The sequence below is a fragment of the Rattus norvegicus genome, chromosome 17 (assembly GCF_036323735.1).
Source record: "Rattus norvegicus strain BN/NHsdMcwi chromosome 17, GRCr8, whole genome shotgun sequence".
Lineage (NCBI taxonomy): Eukaryota > Metazoa > Chordata > Mammalia > Rodentia > Muridae > Rattus > Rattus norvegicus.
Window position 1 is genome coordinate 22,742,735 of NC_086035.1, and position 8,605 is coordinate 22,751,339.

Consider the following 8,605-nt stretch of genomic DNA (forward strand, 5'->3'; position numbering starts at 1 on the left):
CAAAATTTCCTTTAGTCACAAAATACACTCACTTCCCAAAAATGGTACTAGTAACATTATTATTGCATAACCTAGAGAACTAGAGCATGGTGTGTTTGCCTATAAACATGTACTGATAGCCTCACAGGCTACAGTGGGTGCTTCATGAATTAACAAGTACTGGAGAACCAATGCTATGAGCCATGCCTCCTCATGCCATAAACTTTATTGTATACAACAGTTTCTTGGCAACCAGTCTCACTGATGACTAAGAAAGGGTTCCAGGTGGAAATGATAAAATGACATAGGGTTATAGAAACCACCTGCTGAGATAGTTTTAGATAAAGCCCACATATTTAAAAGGTGAACATTTTCCCAACAGAAACCAGATAAGGCAAGACATTATGTCATAAGCATTTTTTTAATGTGCATAAAAAGAAAAGGAAGGTTCCAGAGTGTCATGCCTTCGTGTCCTTTTTGTCTCTAGAAAGATACAAGGAGAATAGAAAATTAGGTCCCTGAGCGTCATGATAGTCTCATAATTTTCAGAAAAAAAAAAAAGACTAGAGGTGATAAGAATGTCTTGGTACAATACCTAAAAACAAACTTTTAGGATCAATAGTCTTCCAATAAACCAAGAATCAACCTGTATGCCTGAAAGTAAAGTATGAATAGTCGGCATGTCTGTGTGTCTCCCCATGTGCAGATTCCGCAGCACTCAGATCAAAAGTATTTAAACACCAATATATCCATCTGCACCAGACATGCGCACACCTGCTTGCAGCCGGTATTGCCCAAACAGTACAGTACAGCAACAGGGTACTTGGTCTGTGCGCTCCACTGTGTGTTTTAATTAACTGAGAAACGGCTTAGAATATCATTGCCCACCGCCTAGTGTACAGGATGGGGGAGGCTCTGGCGACCGGATCCCATTGAATGAACATCTGAACTTATATAATCCTGCATCATCTAAGTTAACCAACCTCCAGGACTTCTTGTTTCAGTCAAACAATGCTATGATGCAAAGCTGATGAGGCTGTCACGTAACGTAGCAGGCTATTTCAAACTTTAAATATGCGGATAAGTAGGCGTGCACACAAAAATAATGAAAAAAAAGCGTGGTTATGTATAATCAGTCCCATTGTCGTTTGTTATCATGACCAAGAAATTCTGTATTGCACAGAATTGGGTGGGCACAAACTAACGTTCACAAGCAGTTCGGTGAAGGTATTTACCCCTGAATTACTGCAAACATGGAGTCGTCCAATGTACACTGTGCTGCGGCATCGCTATAGCTGAGACACTCATTACCAGGCAATAGGGTTTCCCAGTTCTATTACGATCCTGTGGGGCTGCCGTCATGTAGTCTAAGGGGTGAGATACCAATGTGCAGCATGTGACAACATAAGAGGAAGTACATAGGTTCTATGTAAATGTCCAGTCTTTTTTGGAAAAGGGAAGTCATGTCAAATTATAGAGCAGTTTTTGCTTTTTGTTTTTTTCTAAAGAAAAACAGCTGACCAGCTTCATCTGCATATGTAAGAACGATTTTGAATCTTCTATAGTTTGCAAAGTCGTATCATTTCCCCTTTCAAAATCATTCAAGGTCAGCACACAGGAATAGCCTTGATTGTGGGTATCTGCAAGGGTCCTGGAATGAGTCTCCTGTGGACTCTGGAAGATAACGTAGTTAATAATATAGAGTTCATTGTAGTACGTATACATTTTCAATCTCATAATGACTTTATCATTGTTCTTGTGCTTAGAGAAATTTTTGAGGATGAAGAAATAAGGTTCCGCGATGTTCCCCATTTCAGGGCGGCCTATTTAATTTGATGAGACTTAAATTTCATTGTTATTTTTAAATTATTTTTAAATAGTTGCTTCTGTAGACTTTTCTTATTATTGACCAATCATTAGTCATTTCCTTTTTATCTACTCATCTGCCTAACTCTACATAGCAAAAGCTGTACTTGATGCGCTACCGTCCATATGTCAGTCATCTCCCACAGAGGTTTTAAACGATTTTGAGAAAATGGTTTTAAAATGGGTAGTTTTACATATACATGCGAATTTACCATTTCTGATGAATCAGGAGGTTTGACAACACTGAGACCATATTTGTGACTGGAGCTCTTCACCGAGCTGTTCTTGCCCCTCCTGGATTCAGCATTCGGTCTTTATTTTGCCACAATGTGCCTGGCTATCACAAGAGCATTTGTGGCTGTTTACGATTGGGTTTTGCCATTATTATTCTTAGAGAAATATTTCTCCACATAGGTGGGAAATCCCACAATAGACTGAGAAGCATGAATGGATTTTCTTATGCCCACCCATCTCAACCACACGAGTTCTTTTGCACTACTGAAGATTCTTTAGTTTGCAGTGTAGACTTGGAGAACTACAGATAATGTTTGCCATGGTCAATAGTATTTATTTCCTTTGGTGGATATGATTATATGTGACTTCCTCCTCCTCCTCCTCTTCTTCCTCCTCTTTCTCCTCCTCTTCCCCTTCTTCCTCCTCCTATATATTTTCCCATGAAATTCTTTTTATGATGTAAATTTATGTCTTTTACTGAAAACTGTATACAACATACATATATTCACATGCATTTATAGATACATATATATGAAACATACACACATGCATAATAAATATGTATATTTATGCAGACACTGATTTCTTGTAATAAGTCAATAAATTTGAAGCCCTTATCTGAGAAAAAGAACAGTGTTTTCCTGGGAGAGAGGAGAGCACAGAGCCCTTGAGACAGTCTACGAACCTTCCTCCGAGTTAATAAGATAAATATAAGATAAAATATAAATATAAAAGATAAGATATAAATATAAAAATAAGATAAAATCGTCAGTATAATCTTCGCTCATACCTCCAGAGAGGAAGGGAGGAAGGGAAGGTGGGGTGGGGGCCAGGAGAGGGTAGACAGTCCTGAGGTATCAATGTGGGTCTCATTTGTCAGATACTGAGAGCTTACAGGGTGTTTAAATAGCAAGAAGAATGAAAATGACTCCTTCCTGTGACATAGGAAACATTTTTTAAAAGAGGAAGTCATGTCAAATTACAGAGCAGTTTTTGTTTTGTTTTGTTTTCTAGAGAAAAGCAGTCAACCAGCTTCATCTGCATATGTAAGGGGGCTTTCCTTACATTGTACTTAATTAATCTTCTATAGTTTGCAAAGTTGTATGGTTTCCCCTTTCAAAATCATTCAGTTCAGTCCCATTCTTTCCAATATACTTAAACCAGAAATGGTAGAAGAAAGAAGGCAGCAATTTCACACCCATTATTTTTTTTATTATAGATTCAGTAGAATATTTTCTTATTTATTCTAGAGTCTGCCAGCGGTGTTGATGTTTTCCTTAACTTGCTTGTACTGAGCATCTGTAAAATACTCTATGAAACATGCAATAAACAAAATTCACACCGCTCAAAAAACCATGGGGTTTTAATTGTGGTGCTGCAAAGAAATGGCCAGCTTTAAAATTATGGCAGCTCTTCAGACGCTAGTTTTTATCGTGGTGACAGTGAGGAAGGTGGGAAGTTTATGGCCAAAGCCCTGCGTTTCTGCACATCCAGTCTTTGAGGTTCCTCTCTACATTTCCCTTCCTCCCCTGGTCATCTAAAGCAAAGACTCCGTAAAGCAATGGAGCCCAGGAGCTGGTAAATACCAGCTCCCCTGTATCACAATCTCTTTTCTGAAAAGATAAATCATTCTTTGTTCTGAGCCAAGGCTTCCTCACAGACTTTATCAGCAACTGTTCAACTTCAGAAGAAATTCCTTTGACATTTCTCGTGCCTTTACAATATGCAATAAAAAAAGGAAAACGTCAGTGTTTTTGAACAACACAGAAATATTTTGATTGTATGAATGAAGCAATTACATCAAATAGAATGTATTGTCATAGCTATACCTGTTTGATGAATTAATAAATCTTAAACCCATAGTATCGGGCACACCTTGCTCAAGTCACATAATCATTGCCATTAAATCATTCCTCAAATAATTGTTTCTTGAGTACCTACTAGGTGCCCATCACTGTCCCAGTTCTGGAATCCATCATTGAGTGAAATAGAGAAGTTTATTCTTTCCTGGAGATTGCAATATCACGCAGAAGTCAGAGGACTGGGACATAGATGCTTGACAGTAGGAAAGGCACTGGAAAAAAGGGTTAAGTAAAACAGTTATTTAAAGAGGTCTAGGGAGGCGATAGGCAGAAGAGGGTCTATAGATCAGAATATGGTGACCGGAGAGAGTTTGGCTGAGGGGTTGTTACTAGGAATAGACTTGAAGAAAGTGGGGGAAGAGCTAGACTGAGATCTGGAAGAAGTGTGTACCAGGTGGAAAGGACAGCTTATGTGAGGGACAGGGAGGAGACCTTAGCAGCTGAACTTCAGGGAGCCTACGGGCAAATTGTGTTCGCGACTGCAGGCAGTACTGACAACAAACACTCCCTAGTTCAGTTTGCTAAGGTCACCACAGCATAACAGGCTGGAGAACCCAAACACCAGGACTCTATTTCTTTGTAACTGTGGAGGCTGGAAGTTCAAATACCAAGCCCATGAGGGCAGACTGGTTTCTCCTGAGACCTCTCTCAGCGGCTTACACGAGGCCTAATCTCTCTCGATCCTCATATGGTCTTAAATCTGCTTGTCTGACCCAATCCACCTTCTTATAAGGACACCAGCCACACTGGGTCAGGGCCTGCCTTGACCTTATTTCATATTAATTAACATGGAAGGATCTTATCTCAAAATACAGCCACAGCTCCGAGGCATTGGACTTAGGTCATTAGTGTGAATTCCAGCTTGGCCTGTAATACACATGGACTTCCTTTGTGGTCACACATACTGTGGCAAAAGTCCCTGAGAGCAGGCTTCCCTCCTACTGCAAGAGCCTCGTAATGAGATTTCAGCTTCAGATGAGCTCGGTGACTCATTCCCATTTATCAGGACTGCTCACTCTCAAGAAGTTTATCACTGTCTCTGGGCCTCATTATAGCAGAATTCTGGGGTTATGGGTGAATTATGTGGAATTAAGTCATCTTATCACCTAGAAGAACGAGAAAACATGGGAGCTTCTGAACCGAAAGAGAAAGAATATAATTACAAGGAAAAGCAGTACTAAAATAATTTCCCAAGTTCTCTATTTCTAAGGCTAGATCTTTAAAAAGCCTCTGAACAAACAGTTTAAATCAGTTGTCTCATCGCTCACGTCTTCCATGGTTTCTCTCAATGCTCCGTGAGAAGCATCTCCTTTGTGTGAGGACTTATCCTTCCATGCCAGTGCATAACTAATAGTGTGACAGCCTTACTCTCCAACTGTCTCTCCATCGCAATGAACTATGCCTTCAAACTGGGGTAAAACGAACCCTTCTTCCCTCAATTGTTTGTGAGAAGAGCTGTTTGTCCTGGGCAAGTTGCCTGAACTCCTCTGTGCTTCATTAGCTCCCTTAGAAAATGAGGATAGATATGACAGTTTCTTAGGAAGAGTTTAGAATCATAGCCCTGCTTGCTTGCTTGCGCATGCGCACGCACGCAGGCACGCACATGCATACTCGCGTGCCTGCCTGCATGGGTGCGTGTATTTGGTTGTCTTTCAGCTCGTTCAAGAGCCTTGAGCCAGTATTTAGCCACATATCTTTTCTAAAACTATCCTTTCATCTTTACCCTCGCCTCACTTCACACGCTCAAGGCTTCAGAGAAAGCTGGCCTCCTCACATCGTAATGATCCATACCAGCTACTTTGGTTATATAGTTTGAATGTGGAATATCCCCATAAGCTCATAGGTTTGAACACTTGGTCCCCAGCTGATTGTGAAACTCCTGGGAGGTCAGGCCTTGCTGGAAGAAGTGGGTAGCTAGAGGTGGGCCTTTATAATAACTCGGCCCCACTTTCAGTTCTTCCTTTCCTGACCCACCAGGATGTGAAAAAGCAACCCAGTGTTCCTGCCATTACAGCTGTGAACCATTCACCCCACCATACTCCCCCACCTTAATGGGCTGTATCCTGAAACTGTGATCCAAATTAGATCCTCACTCTCTTCAGTTGCCTCTGTAAGAGACAAGAAAGATAATAAATCTGGATTCTGGGATTTACCACTTGCCCAAACTTGCATGATCATGACCTAAACTCCACCATGCTTCAATTAACTTTCTGGGGAAACGAGGTTATGTATGGTTTAGGAATGTTGAAAATGCGTGTCTTGATCTGGGAAGATAGTTCAGTTGCTAATACGCTTGCTGTTCAAGCATGAGGACCTGTGTTTGATCTCATAAGCCCATATTCCAGCCCAAGGACAATGGCAAATGCTTGTAACCCCAACACTGAGGAGACAGAGACAGGAAGATCCTTGTGACTCACTGGACAGGCAATGTATATTATTCAGTGAGGCCAATAAGTGTCCCCCATCTCAAAAGCAAGGTGGGTAGGAGCTAAAAAAACAATCTCCAATGCTGGAGATTGACAAATGACCTACTCATATACAGGTACACAAATGTGCCCAGGAACACACACACACACACACACACACACACACACACACCCCAACATACACCAACACACACACACCAACATACACCAACACACACACACCAACATACACCAACACACACACACCCCAACACACACCAACACACACACACCAACATACACCAACACACACACACACCAACACACACCAACATACACCAACACACACACACACCAACACACACCAACATACACCAACACACACACACCAACACACACACCAACACACACACACCAACACACACCAACACACACACACCAACACACACACATAACACACACACCAACACACACCAACACACACACACCAACACACACCAACACACACACACCAACATACACCAACACACACACACACCAACACACACCAACATACACCAACACACACACACACCAACACACACCAACATACACCAACACACACACACCAACACACACACACCAACACACACACACCAACACACACCAACACACACCAACACACACACACACCAACACACACACACATAACACACACACCAACACACACCAACACACACACACCAACACACACACACGCACACATACACCAACACACATGCACACACACCAACACACACACACACACCAACACACACACACATAACACACACACACAACACACACATACCAACACACACACACACACACACAGCTGTGTGCACACACAGTTTTTTTTTTTTTTGACAGTTCTTTTTTTTTTTATTAACTTGAGTATTTCTTATTTACATTTCGAGTGTTATTCCCTTTCCCGGTTTCCGGGCAAACAACCCCTTAGCACACACAGTTTTAATAGTCACTGGTTACCAGCAAGCGCCACATAAATGCATAAAAGATTTGTTTTCATGACCATATCCTTTTCTAGAAAATTGCCCAAAGGGAGTAGAGCAGTCAGGGCTGCAGAACACCAGTCTAGGTTAGTGGGACATTGTAGATCGAGAGATATGAAAACCCAACCAGCACCATTACGATATTCCTGTTGAGAAATCACCATTAAGGAAATGCTGCCTTTGGTCATCATTATGACATTTCTCCTTTTCTCTCGGGTAGCCAACAACTGCTTCTTAAAGGAAGAACCGTCTTGATTTTACAGTATTCTTTTGAGAAAACTCTTCTAAAAAATGTCATAGTGGGTGACAAAGTTGAATTCAGCTAAGGTCACTAAGCCACCATACTTTTATGGCTTGGGTCTTAGATATCTCCCAGACTCATGAGTTAAAGTCTTATTCACCAACTTCTGGTGCTATTAGAGATGGGAGAATAACCAGACAATTAGTGTAGTGCAAGGAGGTTAGATCACTTGGGGCGTGCCCTTGGGAAAGATATTCAAACCCTACTCCCTTCCTTTTTGTCTTTGCTCTCCTGATATCATGAAGTCTTTCTGCCACAATTCTCTTTCCTGCCACAGCCCAAGTACAATGGAGCTATGAACCAAACATCTGGAGCTATGAGCCAAGAGAAACCTTTTATCTTTGTAAGTTGATGACATTGGGTATTTTGTCATAGGGGTGACGCCAAACCCTTAAACCTATGATTCTTGTTTCCAAGGCAGTTATGAGATTACCAAGCCAAGATTACCCATCAGACTTTGAGCCAATGGTTCCACCTGTTCCCGAGAGTGCCACAGCAGTGGTGGGGGTATATTCCAAGGAAAAACTATAGTTTTGTATAAGTCATCAGTTGACTGATCTCCTGCGGAATTTAAAGAACTGAAGGAGAGGTGAAGATGGAGGGATGGTATTAGTGTGATCAGGAAAGCTCTATTCACTGTCCTGCACAGACGTTAAAGATACAAGGAATGGTTTCCCATCAGGTCTGTGAGGAGTAGCTGAATGTGGCAAAATTCAGCTCTGGCAAGCACATCACCTTTTCCTATGGATGCTGCAAGGAGTCATGGCAGGACTGAAGGTTCTAGTCTTCAATGAAGCCACACAACAGGCAATCAGGACGAGGTACACTTCCAGGCTCTCCAGGTGTGGGCAATCAGCTCATCAGAGACAACTTGTCAGACTTTAAAAGTCAGCAAAATCTGAACAGCGTTTTGAAAATTCGCCCGCTACT

General features: G+C 41.6%; 1 long non-coding RNA gene across 9 annotated transcripts; it reads right to left on the reverse strand.

The window, feature by feature from the left end:
• Positions 1 to 381: 381 nt before the first annotated feature.
• LOC102548003 (uncharacterized) lies at positions 382 to 5,534 on the reverse strand. 9 transcript variants are annotated; one of them, XR_005495750.2, is made up of 3 exons: positions 5,210 to 5,534; positions 4,017 to 4,153; positions 382 to 3,793 (listed from the first exon to the last, which is right to left on the reverse strand). It is a non-coding gene; the product is annotated as an uncharacterized LOC102548003 (long non-coding RNA). The 9 variants fall into 9 exon arrangements; XR_596697.4 differs by having other exon boundaries at positions 382 to 462; positions 4,021 to 4,153; positions 5,210 to 5,531; XR_005495749.2 differs by having other exon boundaries at positions 4,021 to 4,153; positions 5,210 to 5,531.
• Positions 5,535 to 8,605: the final 3,071 nt, after the last annotated feature.